Below are 21,180 nucleotides of genomic sequence, written 5' to 3'. Positions count from 1 at the left end.
TGAAGTAGTGTCATGATGCATATTAAGTCCTTTTGCATACAGTGTCTGTATGTCTGTTATTTGGGATTTCTAAAATCCCAGGTATTTTTAGCTATTTTCTTGAAGTCCCAGCTATTTTTTAAAGACCCATGTCTTCAGAAGGATTTAAGGATATATAACTCCTGTAATTCTAGTTTGTTAAATGACCTACTTTGCTTTTTCTTTTGTTGGATAATTTTTAAAAGCATTTACAAAAGTTTTAGAGCCTTCTGTGCCCACAGGTAAATAGTCCTGCTGTAGTCAGAAGTGAGCTTGCCTGTTCATATCCCTGTTTTGAGCTAGGGCTCCATGGTGTTGGGACCTCACCCAACCTCACCTCATCCATGGTGTGGATGTCAGAGGCTTTGATGATCCATTGTTCTTTTTTATTTCACATACTTTACTCTGATTTTTCTTTAAGCGAGTTTAACCAGCTTAAAGCCTAAAATTCCGGTTATGAATGATGTGGTAGCACCTGTTGGCTGAGTCTGTTGGCAGGTGGTTTATGTGTTTGGACCAGAGGCATTGTTCAGGACTCTAAAGGCCTTTATTGCCATAAATCACTGGGTCAGTAAACAGAACAGTGGCTTAGCATTTTACTGTCACTAGCAATCCAAGGATGTTTTATAAACCTTTTTGTTTAGATTAAGCTTCCTGCCAGTGAACTGATTAATCATATATATTTTAATTTTTTAATTTTGAATTTTTTAATTAAAATTTTTTATTGAAGTATAGTTGATTAACAATGTGTTAATTTCTTCTGTACAGCGAAGTGACTCAGTTTTGTATATATATTTATATTCCTTTTCATATTCTTTTCAATTATGGTTTGTCACAGGATATTGAATATAGTTCCCTGTGCCATGCAGTAGGACCTTGTTGTTTATATATTTGACAAGTTAATTGGTAATTTTGGGCTTCCCTGGTGGTGCGGTGGATAGGAGTCCGTCTGCCAATGCAGGGGACATGGGTTCGATCCCTGGTCCAGGAAGATCCCACATGCCGTGGAGCAGCTAGGCCCGTGCGCCACAACTACTGAGCCTGCGCTCTAGAGCCCGAATGCCACAACTACCAAAGCCTGCGTGCTTAATTAAAGCCTGTGCTCTGCAACAAGAGAAGCCCCCACTCCCCGCAACTAGAGAAAGCCTGCGTGCAGCAACGAAGACCCAACACAGCCAAAAAACATTTTTTTAAATGGTAATTTTAATTTTACTCATAGATTACTTGAGCCACAATAAAAGTAAATAAAAATTTACACTGATTAGAGAGATTAGCATTTCCTTTGAAAGCCTACTAAAGTAACTTTAAAAACTTCAACCAGTGAGAATATTTTTCTCACTTGACAAACAGATGAGGATGGTTCGAAGGTGTGAGTTGCGGGAGAGATCTGATCAGAGGATGGCTGGCCTCCTGGCTCTGCCAGAGTTGATGGCTGGCTCTGTATTAGGTCCATCCTGGAGCTCCTGACCACGCCCGCACAGGAGCACAGGTCTTCATCTGGGAGAAGCGGGAAGCACAGCCAGCCCAGGGCACCTCTTTGGCCCCAGTGTTCTGGAGTAGGAGCTCTCAATAAGATTTTTTAAAAACATGTGAATCACAGATGATATAAAAACTCTTAAAAGTCAAAAGGAGGGCTTCCCTGGTGGCGCCGTGGTTGAGAGTCCGCCTGCCGATGCAGGGGACGCGGGTTCGTGCCCCGGTCCGGGAGGATCCCACATGCCGCGGAGCGGCTGTGCCCGTGAGCCATGGCCGCTGAGCCTGCGCGTCCGGAGCCTGTGCTTCGCAACAGGAAAGGCCACAACAGTGAGAGGCCCGCGTACTGTAAACAAACAAACAAACAATAAATAAATAAAATCAATTAAAAAAAAAAAGTCAAAAGGAAAAGAGACCAAAGCTGATAGAAAAATGAACAAGAGATATGAAGACATTGCACAGAAGATACACAAATGGCCCTTAAATATATGAAAAGATGCTCAGCTTCGCTTATGATAAAAGAAATGCAAATTAAAATCGCTGGGATAGCATTTCTCACTCTTGGCATATATGTAAAAGCTTGAACACATTCTCTTGGTGACGTTTTGGGAAACAGGCATGCTCTTGTATTGCTGTGGGAGTGCAGGGTGGTACAGTCCTCTTGGAGGGGAGCTTGGCATTATCTGTGTGTGCATTTACCCTCAACTTCACAGTCCCACTTCCAGTCATTTACCCTGAGGATATACCTCCCCAGGTGCGAAACACCAGATGCATGGGGTTATTCATTGCAGCATTATTTGTGATATAAAAATGGAAACAACCTAGATGTCCACCCAGGATGAGTGAACCAAGGTACATCAACTTAACTTAGAACTGTACAGCTGCAAAAATAAAAAAGGAAGATTTCTATGAACTGGTAAGAGTTATTTCTAAGATGTATTAAGTGAAAAAAGAAAGTATTGATACAAATTAATATGCATACTATGTGGTAGGAAAGAATGGGTGCTTATATGAGGCCTGCTAGAGTAAACAATGGGGATAGAAAGTAGAATTGTGGGTGCCGGGGGAGGGGGATTAGTGTTTGATAGGTAGAGTTTCAGTTGAGGAAGATGAAGAAGTGCCAGAGATGGATAATTGTGATGGTTGTACAACAGTGTGAATGTACTTAATGCCACAGAGCTGTATACTTAAAAATGGTTAATTTACCCCAACTTAAAAAAGAAAAAGAGGAAAAAAAAAAAAAAAAAGATCTGAGGTCCAGAACACTGAGTGATGGACTTCAGTCTTCAGTTCAGAGGAGGAGGAACTGACAGGAAGAAGAAGGACCCTCCTGGCCCCCAGAGCAGGCTCTTCTCCTAACCTACCCTCTCAGCCTCTAGTCTGATCCTCAACCCGTCCGAGGTTTCCATAGTCAGAGGCTCTAGGACAGGGCCTGACTGAAAAGAAAAGAGGGGAGAAAGAATGTGAAATAAGAAAGAAGAGGAAGTAAGAATATGTGTATATTGTAAGTCAAGTATACTTCAATAGAAAAAAATTTTGACTATATATATCTGCTTCTCTTTGCAAAAAGAAACATAGGAAGGATAGACTAGAAACTAATTAAAATAACTTATCCAAGTAGGTGAGGGCAAGTGGTAAGGGATCTGGATGGAAGTGAAACTTATCCGAGTATGCCTTTTTATATAATTTTGACTTTTTGAACCATGCAGATATTCTGCATATTCAAAAAGTAAAGCAACAATGATAGAAAAAAAGACTAATATTGAATTCAAATAGAAACAGGTGAACCTAGAAGTATATTGAATTAATAACATAACCATATAAGAAAGAGTAATTCCAGTTACACACACAGTACTCTGTATTCCTTTAGTGGGATATATTCAGAAGAAAAAAAGAACTACAGAGAAATATACTACAGAGTAGGTTTGTTGTTGATAGATCAGAGTAGTAGTTCTGAACTGACTTTGGCCATATTTTAGGATAAAATGAGCACATGTACTGGTGTTGGGAACCAGAGTTCCCTGGGAGGAAGGAGATGAAATGTGAAGAAGAGGTGAGGAAGGACCCTGCTGTCTGGTGATTTAAATCGGAGGTATGAGTATGAATACATGATTAACAAACATTCCTAACCCTGTTTTCTGAGAAGGTCTAGGGGCAATGATACCCCAGTAGCACTGAGTACACCTAGTCCCCAGATTTTGGTTGCCAAATACCATTTTCCACTAAAGGGATCAGGGATCCTTGGAGAAATGACGTATTCCAGATTCTGGGCAGGGAAAATTCAATGTGAGCCTGGATTATCTTGTACCAGAAAGCAAGGAAGTGTTCAAAAATTGATGGGGACATGCCAAAAAAAAAAAGAGCAGCTTGAATGGGTTCCTAATGGGCAAATCTGGGGCATTTTGAGCACAAAAAAGAATAACGATCATGGATACATTGAATTTAAAAAGTCCATGGCACAGAGAATAAAAATCACTCATAGTGATACTCCAAAGGGGGTGCATGGGGCTTCTTATAGACAAATGCCAGTTAAGGTAGAAAGTCGGAAAGATTTAGACAATCAGTATTTTGCAACCACCAAGGTAATAATTGATTCAGGCAAGGATCATCAGTGGTTGTCAAAAAACGTGGTTTAAACATTTTGTTGGTGGCAGGGACGGCAGGATACTCACACAGTCTAAAGTGTCTTTCCAGTGATGATTGATTACAAAGGGAAAAGATCTCTTTACGTTGGAGAAGTCTGGTGGATTCCGCCTTGAGCACGTGATCAAACTCAGACTCTCCGGTAGTGGACAGACTATGCCCCTCCATGGGATGCAGTGGGAGGGACAACATTCTTGCCAAAAATGTTTGACCTGAGTCAAGTAATGAGAAAAAAGTCAGACACATGCTGTAGGGCATCTACAGGACAGCTGCTTGGACTCCTCAAATATGAGTGTTGTGGAACTTCCCTGGTGGTCCAGTGGATAAGACTCTGTGCTCCCAATGCAGGGGCCCCAGGTTCGATCCCTGGTCGGGGAACTATATCCCACATACATGCCACACTAAGAAGTCCACATGCCGCAACTAAAGATCCTGAGTGCTGCAACTAAGACCTGGTGCAGGGCTTCCCTGGTGGCACAGTGGTTAAGAATCCACCTGCCAATGCAGGGGACACGGGTTCAAGCCCTGGTCTGGGAAGATCCCACATGCCGCGGAACAACTAAGCCCATATGCCACATCTACTGAGTCTGTGCTCTAGAGCCCGTGAGCCTAGAGCCCATGCTCCGCAACAAGAGAAGCCACCACAATGAGAAGCCCGCACATAGCACAAAGAGCAGTGCAGCCATAAATAAATAAATAATGACCTGGTGCAGCCTAAATAAATAAATAAATATTAAAAAAACCCTCATATAATAAAATATCAGTGTCGTAAAAAGGGTCGGACACGTAGATTGAAGAAGACTAAAGAATCATGACCACTAAGGCCTGGCCCTTGACTGGATGCTGGATTAAAAGAAAACAAAACTACAAAGGCCATTATTGGGATGGTTGGGAAATTTTGAGTATAGATGGAACACTTGATAATAACAGTGTTAAATTCCTTGTGGGTCATAATACTGTTGTCATTATGTAGGGGGGTCTTGTTCCTAGGAAATACATGCTGGAAGGGTTAGAGAGGTATCAGGACGTCTGTGGTTTACTTTCAGCAGTCCCACAGAAAAAGCACGTGTGTGGAAAGAGACTTATAGCAAATGTGGAAAGACGTTAGTCATTGCTGACTCTAGGGGAGGGATGTAGGTGTTTCTTGTGTTCCTCGAACTTTTTCAGTGAGCTTGACGTATTTAAAAATAAAAAGGAAAAATACAATATGGGAAGTTCATTGATGTAATCTACACTACATCTTGTACGGAATGTTAGGTTGTGTGGCTTTTATCAATCTTAAAAACAACCAACAAAAAGAAACAAAAAACTCCTTTATTCCCAAACAAGTGAAAGGAATGTTACACCTATGCACCCAGGTTTTCCTTCTTATTGACTCAGTGCCCCGTCTAGCATTGTTGGTTCATCGAGTACACAAGGTATGCAGTGACCCCTCTCTTTGACACAGGGGTTGAAATGGGAAATTAAAACTCCTCTTAAACTAGGAATAGCTTGTGATAAAACCATATTCTTATTTATCAGGAGATTCTGCTCCCCCAAGGGGCGTGAATATCTTGTTCAGCCCAGAGTCTCACTGAGAAGGGAATTTAGAGAGAGCCCCTTTCCTCTCTCTGGTGACAGTACTCAAATGGGATAAACCCATACTTGAACAAATGTGTGAAAGGACCTTAGAAATGCTTAGGGAGCTAAAAATAACTTCTTGTTTCAGGGCAACTTCATGTATTTTATGCTTTGTGTTTTGTCATGAAAATGGCTGGGTGCTGCTGTGGAGCGTGTACATACACATACCTTAAGTGTATATGGCGGGTGTTGCACATTGCGGTCCTGAGGTTCGTTCACTGTGGGTTTTAGATATCAACAGAGTGCAGCAGAATGGACTTGTGTGGGGTTGGTTTAAGCCACAAAGATCCTGTCGTCACTGCTAGTGATGTAGAAAGCCTTTAAAGATGGTACAGTGTAGGGCTTCCCCGGTGGCGCAGTGGTTGAGAGTCCGCCTGCTGATGTAGGGGACACGGGTTCGTGCCCCGGTCCGGGAAGATCCCACATGCCACGGAGTGGCTGGGCCCGTGAGCCATGGCCGCTGAGCCTGCGTGTCCGGAGCCTGTGCTCTGCAACAGGAGAGGCCACAACAGTGAGAGGCCTGCATACCGCCAAAAACAACAACAACAAAAAAGATGGTACAGTATATATTGTGACCTTTGGGTGATGGGCAGGAGACTCCTTGTGTATGTAGGTTGTCAATGCCTTAGACCACTGATTCATCAACTTTTTATCTCAGACTCCTGTACATTGTTCAGTGTCGTTAAGTACCAAAGAGCCTTCGTTTATGTGGGTTATTTCTGTTGGTCTCTGCTGTATTAGAAAGTAAAACTAAAAACATCTTTTTTTTTTTTGCTGTGTGGTGCGGCATGTGGGATCTTACTTCCCCGACCAGGGATCGAACCTGTGCCCCCTGCTTTGGGAGCGTGGAATCTTAACCACTGGACCACCAGGGAAGTCCCTAAAGTATCTTTTTATTAGTTCATTAAAAAATAATCTATCACATGTTAACATTAATGGCATATTTTTGAAAAATAACTTTTCTAAAATAGCGAGAGGAGAGGCATTATTTTACATTTTGGCAAGTGTCTTAAATGTCTGGCTTGATTGACGAGAGCTGGTTTGTTTAATATCTGCTTCTGCAAGTGATCTGTTGTGTCATGTAGCCTCTGGAAAACTCCACGGTACATTCGGGAGAAAGTATGATGAAAGAAGGCAAAGGACGTCTTAGGATGTTATGGAACTAGCGTTGATTTTGCAGACCCCCCTTCCTCAGACACTAGGGTCCCCTGGGGTCCCTGGACCACTGGTTGGTTGAGAACAGCTGTCTTACACTCCTGAAGTGGCTGAGTTGTGGCCTGATCTCACATGTTTACACGCATCCGAATCACCTGTAGATCCCGTAGTCACTGGCTGCTGGGCTGCCCCAGAGTGTCTAATTGATCTGGTCTGAGTGGGGCCTGTTTCCTTGGCACAGTTCCTGGCGATGCTGCTGCCCCTGGTCCTGAGGTCATGTTTGGAGAGCCACTGTCCCAGAGAGTTCTGAAGATGTTTGCATCTCTTTAAAGACCACGCTCCCCAGTCATATTTTAACATGCCTCTTTTCCTCACTGCTGTATTTATCTGGACATTAATTTCACCAGTGTTTACTTGGGGCCCACTCTGCCGGCCCCTCAGGAGGCCTCCGGGCTGCCCTCTGCCCTCTCTGCTTTGTCTGGTAGAAAATCACAGACAAGAAGCCAGGACCCCGGCGGAGAAGTCTATTCACCTTGGCCCGTTCTTCCTGCCGTGTCCCTGCTACTCTCTCACTTCAGCTTACTACGTGTGTTTGGTAATTACTTTATATTCTTTCTTTCTTTCCTTCCTTCCTTCCTTCCTTCCTTCTTTCTTTCTTTCTTTCTTCTTTCTTTCTTTCTTTCTTTCTTTCTTGCTGTGTTGGGTCTTCGTTGCTGCATGCAGTCTTTCTCTAATTGCGGCGAGCGGGGGCTACTCTTCATTGTGGTGCGCTGGCTTCTTATGGCTTCTCATTGTGGAGCATGGGCTCTAGGCGTGTGGGCTTCAGTAGTTGTGGCACGCGGGCTCGGTATTTGTGGCTCATGGGCTCTAGAATGCAGGCTCAGTAGTTGTGGCGCACGGGCTTAGTTGCTCTGCGGTATGTGGGATCTTCCCCGGACCAGGGCTCGAACCCGCGTCCCCTGCATTGGCAGGTGGATTCTCAACCACTGTGCCACCAGGGAAGTCTATTTTATTTTTTTCTTAATTTATTTACTTGGTTTTGCAGGTGGGCTCCTTAGTTGCGGCAGGCGGGCTCCTTAGTTGCGGTACGCGAACTCTTAGTTGTGGCATTCATGTGGGATCTAGTTCCCCAACCAGGGATCGAACCCGGCCCCCATGCATTGGGAGTGTGGAGTTTTATACATTGCGCCACCAGGGAAGTACCTACTTATTTTAGTTTTACGTTTCTGTTTGATTTTTTGTCATGTGTATAGTTTAAAAAGTGAAATAGTGTACCGCACGTCATATGATGAAAGTAGCTGCACTCTCCTGACTGCCACCTCCCGCTCCCAGGCTCCTGGCTGTTTCCTCTCTTGGTGTTTTCCTCCAATTTTAGGTACTTTCTATTGACTTTTTCTTGTGGAAGGTACACCCACATATTTCCCTTCCGTCTCCTCCATTCTTTCAACATGGTTAATCCCAGTCTTGGCTAAGTAGGCATTCTGAGTTTGTTTTATTTTGACTGCAGATATTTTTGATGGCTGACCCGTTTAGTGTGCGGTGATTACACTTCCTTTCTAATATAGCCTTTTGCTTTTCCTGGAATTAGTGATCACATTAATGTTTCCCTTTGCTCAGTTTTCTGCATACCTGTCAGTATTTCTTTCTAGCCTGTCTTCCGGGGTCTGACTGTTCTGCTTGTACCCTGGGGCTCCAGTGGGGCTCACCTCCCACCTCTGGGAGTACCTGTGGTTGCATCTCCTAAGTCGGCCTCCCTGCTGGGGCTTACCTGTTAGACCCTCTACCAGGCTTTTCTTTTCAGGTATGACGCCCAGTGCTGCGTCATCCGGCATCCCCTCTGTGCGCTTACATCTCTGTGTTCTCTCCTCTAATCAACTTCCTGCTTGTCTGTTCCTGTGCATCTTCTGGAACCTTGGGGCCTTGCCTCTGGAGTTGCGTTTTCCTGGACTTCGGGAGGGAGTGGAGAGAAGCTCCCGTGTTCTGCATTTAGCTCCGTTTTGGCCCTTCTCTCTCCTCAGCGTCCCAGACATGCATTTGTCAGGACAGGCTTAGGCATCTGCCTGCAGGCTTTTCTGTCTGCTCCACCGTCATCCTGTGACCCAGGCAGAGCAGGACTTGTCAGTGTCCCCTGGCTGGGGGGACATGACCAGATGCAGGCTCTGCTGCCCCTTTCCATTCTCCCCCAAATGTTATCTGCAGGAAATCTGGGTCAACAGATGATTTGACTTAGCCTTTCTCGTCTGTATTTCACATGTGTGTGAAAGTTTTCATATTTTGACAAAGTCCACAAACATGAACTTAGGTTGTTTAACCTTAGAATATTCCATTACGTTGCTGTGCTGTGACTGGTAAGCATTTATTTTTTCCAGTGTTTCTCTACTAGAAGTAATGCTGCCGTACCCCCAGCCACACGGGTCACTTTTCATGTACCTAAGTTCTAAGCAAGAGTTAATTTTTGTGATGGGGAAATGGAGGTTATTGCCTTGGGCTTGGAGTCATAGATACATGGAAGAGGTTTACTCAGGCTTTTTTGGCATTTCAGAGCTTTTCTGTGGGAGCCGAAGTAGGTACTAAAGAGAGGAGGCAGAAAGCCCTTGGCTGTGCTTCTGGAAATACCTCAGCTGCTCAGCGAGGGCTTCCTGTTACTGGCTCTGAAATGCAGTCCCTGGAGAACCTGCAGGCAGTGCTCCCCGCCCACAGGTCCTTCTCTTCCCGGTTTGCAGGAGCTCAGCCCTGGACGGTGCTGGGAGTGTGACCCCAGGACGCCGGCACCCATGTGCCAGGGACCTAAGCCCAGGGCACTAGGAGTCCTTTGTGCTGTAGCACGTGGCCTCTGGATGTAGTGTTCTTTCATGTTTGGGCCCCTATTTTTCCATCTATAAGGTGGATGTTATATGTGTTCAAGGACACAAAACAGTCAGAGGGACCCGGGTGTGGCTTCAGGCTCGGGCACCTGTCATTCGTTCACTCAGCACCTATGTGCAATGGCGTCTGTGAGCGCCTAACCCATCCAGGCGGTGCTGTGGGTGCGGGGGCATGGGGACATGGTGGTGAGGAGGGCTGGCCCGCTTCCTGCCCTCCTCAGGACGTGGGACAGGTCGTCCCCAGGAGCTGCAAGATGATACAAGTGCTGCGCGGGAGAAGCAGAGTGTTTGAGGTTGTGTAACAGGGAATCCAGCCTAGTTGGGAATGTTTCCCTCAAGGAAGTCGGTTTATTCTTGTTTATTCTTCTTTTTTTTTTTTTTTTTTTGAGGTAACTCTTGAGCCTACATACTGAGGCTTAGCGGAATTAGTGAAGCAAATGGTGGAGAGGAAGAGCGCTCCAGGTGGAGGCACAGCCTGTGGAGAGGCCTGAGTGGGAGGAAAGAGGACGCTTGAGGGGGACAAGGAGCCTCGGGGGCAGAGGAGGCTCTGGGCCAGGCCTAGCAGGGGATTTGGTCTTTAGTCCCAGGGTGGGTTGAAGGCGCCAAGGAGTTTAAGTAGAGAAGGGTCGTAAATGAGACTGACTCTTCCAGAAGATGGTTTGTTTGGAGAGGACAGGGGTGGACGGGGAGACCCAACAGGAGGCTGGTGAAGCGTTTGGCCAAGGCTGGTGACCGCTTGGATTAGGTGGTACTCAAGGGGATGGAGCTGGGGGAGGCTAGAAGGGACCCCAGGGGGCAGTAACTGTCCCATCCTGTGGCCGAATAGGTGCGGGTGGGATGGAGGGCCTAGGCCTAGGTCTGGGGGACATTTCCATGGATGTCCAGTGCTCTCTGGCCTGGAGCTTGGAGACCAATCTGGGCTGGACGTAGAATCTGAGAGGTCAGTATGTAGAAGGACTCAGCAGCACGTAACACAGCCAGGCTCCGAGAATGAAGAAAGTGCGTCCTCACACGGGACAAGCCTCCGGCGGGTGACCCTTGACAGCGTCCTGAGATCCTGCCCGTCTGGGCTGCAGCAGCCAGGTCCCTCTGTTCCTGTCTGAGGAACTCTCCCCCAGTCTTCCCAAGGCCTACTGACCCCGCTCCGCTTTGTTAGCCAGTTTGCTTGTAGGCACTCCCCGGGCTGGTCCCTGCAAGTAGGGTCACTGGACTGGCAGCAGGGCCCAGAGGCTTGTTAGGGACACAGCATTCACTCTGCAGGGTGAGGTGTGTGAGAACCACTGGTTGACCAGTCAGGACCACTCTGCTGGCCTGGTTCCAGGCAGCCTTGCCTGCTGGGCCATTCCTTGCCTCTAGCATTCTCTGTTCCCCTTTCCCCACTTTGCTTTTCCCCTTAGCACTTAAAGCATCTAGCAAAGTCCATGTTTTACTTATGCTGCTATTTGTCATCTCTGTCTCCATTCCCACCTGCCCACCATGAATGTGCCTGGTGGGCCTCCCAGGTATTTGCAGACACACATGGCTGAAGGAAGGAAGACCCGGACAGGATGGGGGTCTGTCAGCAAGGACAAGGGGGAGTGCTATGGGCGACCAGCCGTGGCCGATGGCGTCCAGCTGGAGTCACCAGTGAAGCCTCCGGAAAACACGAATGTTGAGGCCCCCGGGGGATGGAGAACGCAGAGGGGGCTGAGGAAGGGGTGTGAGGGCCAAAGGCTGGGGGCCCTGGCAAGATACTCACCTGCTCCAGGCCTCTGTCCAAGTGAGGGTCCTGGCAGTGCCTGGTTCACAGGTGCTTGTGAGCAATGAATAGGGCAGGTGTGGTGCTGACCCGGGGTGGGGGGTACTCTGAGTGATTGAGGGTTCACTGTGTGCAGAGCCGTGTTCTCTAGATTTTAATTCCCTTTGGGACGCCCTAGAGGAACTTTAAAAAGCTGCATGTATATTTATGGCTTGTGGCTCAAGGGCCCTGGGGTGGTGTGTGGTTACCTAAAAGGTGTGCAGGAAGCTAGTGCTGGCCTTTTAGGGGGAGTTGCCAAAAGAAATTAGGAACACATTTCCTGCCTTCTAGGAATTAATGGTTTGGGGGCTGTTTGAAATTGGGTAGGAAGAGTAAATACTTTTCTTTTAAAGGGAGGCTTTGTTTCTTGTCTGTGGTTTCTGTGTGTTTGTTTTTGCCGTGTCTGATTATTTGGGACCCTTCAACAGATCAGACCCTATTTTTTCCTTTGGTTGATTTTTAATTAATTTCTGTTTTGTGAAAAACATTTATTCTGCCTCCTAAGAATCTCCTGTTTCCAATTTTGTATGTATAAGTAGCATATTCAGTGTTAACCTTTTCACTTCCTAAGTATAATCATGCTCCAAAACCATGTTACATTTACCTGGTTATGTGTTGTGTTATTATGTTGTATTATTAATGTTACATGTGGTGAGCTTGTAAATAGTTTCAAAACTTGGGAACTGCTTAAAATATTTCTGGACCTTACCTTGCTGTGTTCCTTTTCTTTGTATTGAAAACTTACTAAGTGGCTCAAAAGACTTGGGATACCATGTTGGGGATGAAACTGGTTTCTGTGGAAGCCAGAAGTGCAGGGAGAGGTGGACCAGGCGGCTCCTTTCTCCCCCTCCTTCCCCTCTCCCCTGAGGACAGGTGATGGTGGGCGCTCCGTGGCCTGGCTGGCACTCTAACTTCCTGAAGGATGCCCTCTTGCTGGAAGAGAGCCCCTTGCGTTGCCCCAGCGTCCTGCCTCTGGTATCTCAGAAAGCTGGAGATGCATCTTCCTCACCAAGCTGCTCAAGAGACACAGTGAGACCCTTCTATCCCTTGAGGAAAGACAGACTCACTTCTGAAGATGCTGTGTGCTGAGTCTGGGAGGCACAGCTGGGGAGGCGAGCTCTGTCCATGCCCGCCCACCTTCTTCCTCATCCAGCCTCTTGAGACCTGAGAAGATCAGCTTGGGTCCGTGTTCCTTCAGCCTTTGATGTTCCTGATGACTGAAGTCATATTTTTCCATTACTGCAAAAAATGTTCCAGAAGTGTGCATCCTAGGACATGAAATCTCTCCCAGTTGCTGTTGACAGTGGAGCGTGTCCCGTCTCCACATCCACCCCCTCCCCGAGAAAATGCTGCTTATTTATTTAAACACCCACAGATAGACAAGTCACAAAAATTAAATATGGATTTGAAATTTCCTGTGATGGTAATAAAATAATCCCTTGTCTGATACTCTGTAGTTTCTACTACAAAGAGATTTTGTACACAAACTCTCCTGCGAGCTGGGACGTGCCCAGTTGGTGGCGCCATGCATGGGCTGGAGCACTTCGTCCTGCCCTGCTCTCTCCTGTCCTGAGCCGGGCCCTCTTCCTGTGATGTAATAACACAGTCTGCCCTTTGATTGTGTGTTTAAGGAAGGAGGAATCCAGGTTCAGATTCACAACCTATGAAATAGGAGGGTCCCTACCTGGCACTGTTTTTTGGAGGTGGGGTTAATATTCCCGCTTGTGGGTGTCTTGGGGAGTCTGGGGATGGTGGTTGGAGTTACATTTTTTTTTTAAATTATTTATTTATTTTTGGCTGCGTTGGGTCTTCGTTGCTGTGTGCGGGCTTTCTCTAGTTGCGGCGAGCGGGGGCTACTCTTCATTGTGGTGTGCCGGCTTCTCATTGCGGTGGTTTCTCTTGTTGCGGAGCATGGGCTTTAGGTGTGCGGGCTTCAGTAGCCGTGGCTCAAAGGCTCTAGAGCGGAGGCTCAGTAGTTGTGGCGTATGGGCTTAGTTGCTCCGCGGCATGTGGGATCTTCCCGGACCAGGGCTTGAACACGTGTCTCCTGCATTGGCAGGCAGATTCTTAACCATTGTGCCACCAGGGAATCCCCTGGAGTTACATATTAATAAACAAGGTCTTTGGCTCCTTCAGTCCCGTCCTGTCTGGTCCCATGAAGTCCTCCTGGGGCCAGGCCTCTGCTCCTCCCTCTGCTCAGAGGGTCTCAACCTGCAGTGGCATCGGGTGGCCTGGATGGCTTGTTAGACCACAGTGCCAGGTCTCACCAGCAGGTCCCCTTTTCAGCAGTTCCCGGGTGGGGGCTGAGAGTCTGCATCCCTAACGAGTGCCCAGGAGGTGCTGCTGCATCACTGGGAGACTTCTGCCCCAGAGCCATGCATCTGGACCCTGGCTGCACACAGTGACCCAAGGGCCCTGCTGTGCCGTGGGCACTTTCCATCCTGCTCTCTGGGGTGGGACCAGGAACAGAGGTGGAGAGCTTGGCTGTGAGGGAAAACCCTTGTCCTGCCCTAGCAGGTGTGTCGAGGGTGAGACCAGGAGCTCGTTGAGGAGCCGCTCTGAGAAGACACAGTTGCTGAGAGAGGCTGCATCTGAACCTGGAGCTGTCAGACCCAAAGTCCCATTACTTTCCACTTTGGGGCGCTGCCTCCTGGGGAGAAAGTCCCAGCACTGTGGTGACGGGTGACTGGGGCCTCACTAGCTGGGTGTATTAGTGGGGCCTTTGTGGCCTTTTTAAGTCATCAGTAAACAAGTATGTTTTTTGGTCAGGCTTGAAAGTCAGTGCTTGGGCCTGGACACAGGCTTCCTTTGTGGCGGTCACCATAGAGGTTCCCTCCTGGGTCCTGCCCCTCTGCCTCGCCCAGGCCCAGTCAGTGTGAGGGGTACTTGGGGAGAGAATGGGGGGCCGGGGCCGCACATACTTTGAATTAAAGCACTTTTTCCTTTCCTTCTGGAGCCTTGGGTACTCCTCGTGAAGGCTGCTGCTGTTTGCAGAGGAGCAGAGGCTGGACAGGGCTGTGTGCAGGAGCTGGCTCTCCTGCTCAGCTGTCCACGGTCCAGGTGGTGGTGCTTTCCTGGGAGCAGCACTCCAAGGGAGTCGGGAGGAGATAAATTGTTTTCTGTGCTGTCGGAGTGGCCCTGTGTGCTGAGCTGTGGGAAAGCACAGAGCTGTGCTTCCCGTGTGTGCGTGGGGTTCACGGGCAGCGCCTGTGAGTGACCCTCTGGGCAGGAGCTCTGGCTCCGCTGGCTGCTTATCAAGTGGCTCTTTGACCACAGAGGGGACCTCAGGACAGTCTCCCTTGTCGAGTGTGGTTCTCCCAAGAGTCAGGAGAGACGCTGCGGGGGCAGGTGCCTCCCTCTCCTCCCCTCCTCCACCCACCCTTCTCCTTTTTCCACTTGTTTACAGTTGTGTTTCATTCCAGCTTTGGGTGGGTTGGTTTACTCTACTAAAATCCAGGAAAAACAAGGCTGACTTTTTTGCTGTGGGAAACAGAAAGCCCTTTTATGAGAAAGTCCATCCTTATCAGCGTGATTCAATTCACTCTGGCTGGTGAGGAGAGAAAAGCCACAAAGTTGCCAGATATTTTCCTCTTGGTGATTTTATTTTTAAAAACTGCCTTCAAGGAGCCTGCCTTATGATGCCTTTTGCGAGAAGTACTGGTTAGTGGGGCTTAATCCGCATTTAGAGGAACATTTGGCTTTCTCTTTTACACTAAGAACTTTCTCGTAGGAGGAATCTTAGCATTTGTAACATGTGAATCAAGAACCTGTTCTCAGGTTGGTATTGCCTTTAAAGCAATAACAAGGTAATGTACATTTACATAAAAACATGCAAATAAAGGAGAAAACAAAAATCCCATCTGGCACTGTGAATCATTTCAACCTTCTAGGCTTTAAATCATTATTTATATAAGAGAGATAAATAAAACTAGAGTCACAGTTAACTTACAGTTTTAATTTACTTTAAATCAGTATATTATCATCATCTCTCAATGTTGGTAGATTTACTCCTACAACATGATTTTAATGCCTACTTTTCCATCATGTGAATGAATGTGCTAGAATTTATTCAGTTAATCCTCTGTCTTTGGTATTTTAGGTTTTCATTTTTCTGCTGTTATAAGCTTTTTCCTAGCTGAATCTTCCTGCACAATCTTTATTATGTCTTTAGGTTAAAGTCTTAAGGATGAGGCTTCCCTGGTGGCGCAGTGGTTGAGAGTCAGCCTGCCGATGCAGGGGACACGGGTTCGTGCCCCGGTCCGGGAAGATCCCACATGCCGCGCAGCGGCTGGGCCCGTGAGCCATGGCCCCTGAGCCTGCGCGTCCGGAGCCTGTGCTCCGCAACGGGAGAGGCCACAGCAGTGAGAGGCCCGTGTACCGAAAAAAAAAAGAATGTAATTGCTGGGGAAACATGTGTAGATCTTAAATGATTTTTTAAATGTTTTTAACACCAAATTGTCCTCTAGAAAAGTATTGCCAGTCTGATACAGGGACAATGGTATATCAGTGTAGTTTTAACTTGCATTTTTCTTATGAGTGTGTTTGACCTGATGTTTCTCTAAAAGTGTTAGTGAACAGTATTTTTGTGTGTGTATCTTTTGTGTCACAGTGAGTGCTGACTGGCCTCCATTTCTTAACCTGTGATGTGGGGGTCAGCTCAAGCAGCCTCTAAAATCCTGTGGAGTTGTAAAAATGTTATGAGTTTCTGTAGAGTTCCTTTCTTTTGTGCTATTATCCCTTCTTACATGTTTCAGATGGATGCCATCAGTCTATATCATTAAGGAATAAATACTGTCTTTGTTTTGGTTTAGCATTCTACTTTTAAAGAGCAAAGTGCAGAAGATGAAGGCAGAGAAAACAGGCTGATAGTGGACAGAATGAGAGCCTGAAGAATTTTCATTTTGTGCTGACTTAGAAGTTTTCTCCACTGTTGCATGATCCCTTGATAATTTTTAAAAAATTGTGATGATCATAGACATTAGGCCCGTTCTACAGTTAGCTTTATTTAGCTCCAAGGTTTAACACTTCACATTTTAGAGCTTCTGGAGTTTTTTTTTTTAGTCCTCTCAAGATTTGTCCTAGGTACTGTCACAATCTAGGAACTGTCACTTTTAGGTTTAAACAAATCTCAAAACAAAACAAAACTACTGAAACCCAACCACAGACTACATGGGTGTGGCTGTTTCTGACCTGGTCTGGTGCTGGGGAGTGACATCTGAAGGGCGTTTTCCCCAGTCAGGTGGCTGAACCAGGTAACTGTTGGCTCCTGTACTGGGTTTCCTGTGGGGAAACGGTTCTGCCAGAAGACCCGAAGGGCTGAGGGAGAGAGCCTGTCTTCTGGGCACTCGCGCATTTGTTCCCAGCCGTGTGCCACCCTGGGCCAGGTGCAGGTCGAAACCCCAGCGAGCAGGATGGGGTGGGGTGGGGGAGAGACTGTGCTGAGTGCCGTGTGGGGAGTGGAGGAGGTATGTCCTGATGGTTCTGGGGTGGGGGTGTTGGTCTTCCTGGGTCTTCTGGGACCTGCATGGGAGGATGGTCTTTTGCGTCTTGTCATCTCTTCTTTCCCCTGCCGATTGCCTTGGCCTCTCTGGCCCACGTCATAAGTCGGTTGTCCAAGTGAAGCAAAACACTGGCGCTACTCGAGGGCGGGGCGCTACTTGAGGTTTGCCTTGTTTCTGGTGGTGACTTTGCAGCATCAGCTCTCCTTATAGAGGGTGTCTTCTTCTGGGGACTTAAAGAGTGACGCTCGCAGGCCGTCTTCCCAACATCACCCTTGGTACAGCTCACCTGGGGGGCTTGGCTCACCTGGGCAGCCTGCGGGGGGCAGAGGACCATCTCAGAGCTCTTTGTTTAAGCAGAATGATCACATAATGAAGTCCTTGTGCCACTTGTAAATCTGTGCCTTCAGATACACACAGGAGGGAGCTGAAGGCACAAGGGAAAGAGTTTTGGGTCCCGGGCTTTGCTTACCCAGTGCCCTGGGTTGTAACCGTCTGGAGCACACAGGGGCAGCCTTAGGGCCGAGGGCAGTTAGGTACCTTAAAGTAGGGGTTTTATCTGTTGTTTCACATGGCCTGTGGCACTGTGTCTCTTCTTATCTAGAAAAGTGAGTATGTGCAAATCAGAGGCTTTGCCATGTTCTGGAGCTGTGGCTGCTGGAAGGCCCTGAAATGTGTGCCCCCAGCTCTTTCCTATGCTTGTGTGACCTTCCTAGGAACAAAGCGAGGGTTGTACCACACTTTTATGAGAAAGTCCATCCTAATCAGCGTGATTCACTCTGTGAAGAGCTTGTTTTCAGGGGCAACTCATGCCATGCCAGCCTGGGCCCAGGGGCCACCAGTAGCAGTCTGGGCTTCTGTGGCGGTGTCTTTCTTAGGCACTGTCCCTACATGGTGACTCTGGGCTGCCTGCTCCACCAAGGAGGGAGAGGCCTTTCCTTGAGGCAGAGCACAGGGTCCAAGAGGACATTGGTTCCCCAGTGGGGAGGTGGGGGTCTGTCCCCATAAAGGGGGACATGAAAGTCCACTCTGGGCAGCCACCTGCTCTGGGAGACGCATATGTTCTTCTGGGGCATGGTTTGATCTGGCCGCATTAAGGGGGTCTCGACCAGCCCCCCACTGTTGCGTCCAGCTGCTGGTCCCTGTGACAGAGCCCTCCTTTCACTGAGTAAATGTTTACTGAGCACCTGCCGTGGGCCAGGCACCACTCTCACCCTGGGGTATAGCATTGAGCAAAATGGACCATGGCAGTGGGCCCCTGCCAAACGGGTGAGAATAAAGGTTTAAAATCAGCATTCAGTACAGCAACATGGATGCAGCTAGAGATTATCATACTTAAGTGAAGTAAGCCAGAAAGAGAAAGACAAATACTGTCTGATACCACTTAGATGTGGAATCCAAAATATGATGCAGATGAACCTACCTGTGAAACAGAAGCAGAATCACGGACATAGAGAACAGACTGGTGGTTGCCAAGGGGGAGAGGTTGGGGGAGGGATGGAGTGGGAGGTTGGGGTCAGCAGATGTAAGCTTTTATATAAAGAATGGATAAACAAGGTCGGTCTTTATAGCACAGAGAACTATATCCAATATCCTATGATAAATCATAATGGAAAAGAATATATATAAAAAAGAATGTATATATATGTATAATTGAATCACTTTGCTGGACAGCAGTAATTAACATTGTAAATCAACTCTACTTCAATAAATAAATAAATGTTAATAAAGTAAAATAAAATCAACATTCAGGTAAGCTGAATTTCTTCCAAGAGGAGTGGATTGACTTAAAACAGTAAGGGTGGAAATTGTATCTCAATAAAGTGTTATTTTAAAAAAGTAAGTTGGGTGTGGTAGGTTGACAGTGGCCCTGGAAGATATCCAGGTCCTATTCCCTGGAGCCTGTGAACATTACCTTACATGGCAAAAGGGACTTTGTGGATGTGATTAAATTAAGGGCCTTGAGATGGGGTTATCCTGGTGGGCCCTCAATGGAACCACAAGGGTCCTTATAACAGTGAAGTGGGAGGAGAAGAGGACTTGGCTGTGTGGCATTGGAAGTCGGGCTTGGGGTGTCCAGCCTCAGTGAATGCTGGCAGCCAGACGGCCAGGGGGCAGATTCTCCCCTGGAGCCTCCAGGAGGGACCAGCCCTGCCAACTCCTTGATTTCAGCCTAAAGACTCATTTTGGACTTTGACCTCCAGAACTGTAAGAGAATAGGTTTCTGTAGTTTTAGGCTACTAGGTTTGTGGTAATTTGTTATAGCAGCCACAGGATGCTAATACAGTAGGGGAAAGTGTCCATGATCCAAGAAAGGAAAACAACCAGTTTCAAACAGAGGACATAAAATTCAAAGTGCTTCAGTAGCTGTGGAGGGAGACTAGGAAATGGGATAAAACCACTAGTGTTTTACACGTAGACCCTCTTGAGAAGTAATATGATAATATTTACCCAGGTCGCTAAATGTCATTGTGTTAGAATCACACAGCATGTACATTTTTTCTTCCTAAAATTATACCATTATATATTTGCACATCCTTGTTCATAGCAGCACTATTTACAGTCAGCAAAAAGTGGAAGCAACACCAGTGTCCATGGTCAGATAAATGGATAAACAGAAAGTGGTGTATGCATACAGCGACTGCCATTCAGCCTTAAAAAGGAAGGACATTCTGACACACACTGCAACACGGACAAACCTGGAGGACATTTTGCACAGTGAGATGAGCCAGACACAAAAGGACAAATCCTGTATGATCCCTTCTACGAGGTCTCTAGAACATCAGATTCAGAGACAGAAAGTAGATAGAGGTCGCCAGGGGCTGGAGGGAGGGTGTGGGGTGTTAGTGCTTAGTGGGGACAGTTTCAGTTGGGAAGATGAGAAAGTTCTGGAGGTGCTGGGGGTGATGGTGCACAGCAGTGTGAGTGTATTTAATGCCACTGAGCTGCGCACCTAAGAATGGTTAAGATGGTAAATTTTATGTATATTTTATCACAACTAAGATTTTTGAAAGCGTGCCATCATAGCCTTTCTGAAGGTAAAGTAGCAGTAGGCATTAAAAGCCTTCGGAAAGTGAAGGCTCAACGAGGCAGCCCCATTTCTAGGTCAGAGTGAGGAAAGCCGCAGATGCTCTAGACACCTGTGCTGTCATGGTTACGTTGGTTTGTGATTGTGCGTCACTTGCCTGGCCTGCCCTGCCACACGCAGCACTGAACACCACTGGCTGTTGAGTCTCACTTCGCTGGTTCCTCACCCAGGGCGGAGGCCCAGGGCTGCTCCTCCCCCTTCGGTCTCACTCACTCCCAGGCTAACACTGTAAATGTGGCCTCTGTGCTGATGACCCCCAACATCACTTCTCCAGCCTGGCGCACTCCTGGATGCTGGGCTCATGCTGGGATGTCAGATGGCCGTCTCAGACTCATGGCTGAAGCTTTGAGTGCCACCTACAGTGTCCCCATCTCAGTAAACAGCAGTCCCACCCTTCTAGCAACTCGGGCCAAAACGTCTTTCTCTCACCCGACTTTATGATCCATTGGGAAACGCTGCTGGCTTTGTCGTCAGGATAGTCCAGAGTCCCACCACTTCTCAGGCTTTGCCTGTTGCTCTGCTTGGCTTGTGGGAGCACTGCCTCATTGCCCCACCCTGCAGCCTTGGCTCACAGGCAGCCAGATAGTAGTGTTAAGGTAAATCCTGTGACTCCTGTGCTCAGAGCTCTCCCAGGGCACTGACCACCTTTCTGCTGCCAACCCCTCGCTCCCTCTGCTCCAGCCACTGGCCTCCTTGAGGCTCCCTGTGTGCCACGGATTTGCCTCCTCCTGCCCTTTGCACTGGCTGTGCCCTCTGCCCGGTGTCTGTCCAGGCTGCATTCCCACCTGGGACTCAGGGTCCTCCACCACGCTCATTCAGTTCCTTGTGGTTGTAGTGCTGGGATCCCTGTTTTCTTGCTGGTGGTTGGCAGGCAACAGCCCTTGGGTCCTACTGGCCACCCTCAGGTCCAGCCATGTGGCCCTCACAGCACAACAGCTTACTTCTTTGTGACCAGCTATCTGCTACAGTTAACACACGCACTGGCCTTCATGTTTGCCGCACACGGCTATCCCATCATATCCACAAGCCCTCTCAGGACCCTGT

General features: G+C 47.6%; 1 protein-coding gene and 1 long non-coding RNA gene across 11 annotated transcripts in view; both read left to right on the top strand.

The window, feature by feature from the left end:
• RAB11FIP3 (RAB11 family interacting protein 3) overlaps positions 1-21,180 on the top strand; it is a 79,636-nt gene that overhangs the window by 8,492 nt on the left and 49,964 nt on the right. The window lies entirely within an intron of this gene.
• On the top strand, positions 1,938-20,021 carry LOC113626412 (uncharacterized). Its single transcript, XR_003435143.1, has 3 exons — positions 1,938-2,687; positions 15,722-15,727; positions 20,007-20,021. It is a non-coding gene; the product is annotated as an uncharacterized LOC113626412 (long non-coding RNA).

This window comes from Aethalodelphis obliquidens, unplaced genomic scaffold, assembly GCF_003676395.1.
Source record: "Aethalodelphis obliquidens isolate GAN/ISIS:26980383/991018 unplaced genomic scaffold, ASM367639v1 scaffold18, whole genome shotgun sequence".
Classification (NCBI taxonomy): domain Eukaryota; kingdom Metazoa; phylum Chordata; class Mammalia; order Artiodactyla; family Delphinidae; genus Aethalodelphis; species Aethalodelphis obliquidens.
Note: the sequence above shows the minus strand (reverse complement) of the source record. Positions and strands in the feature narration are given on the sequence as shown.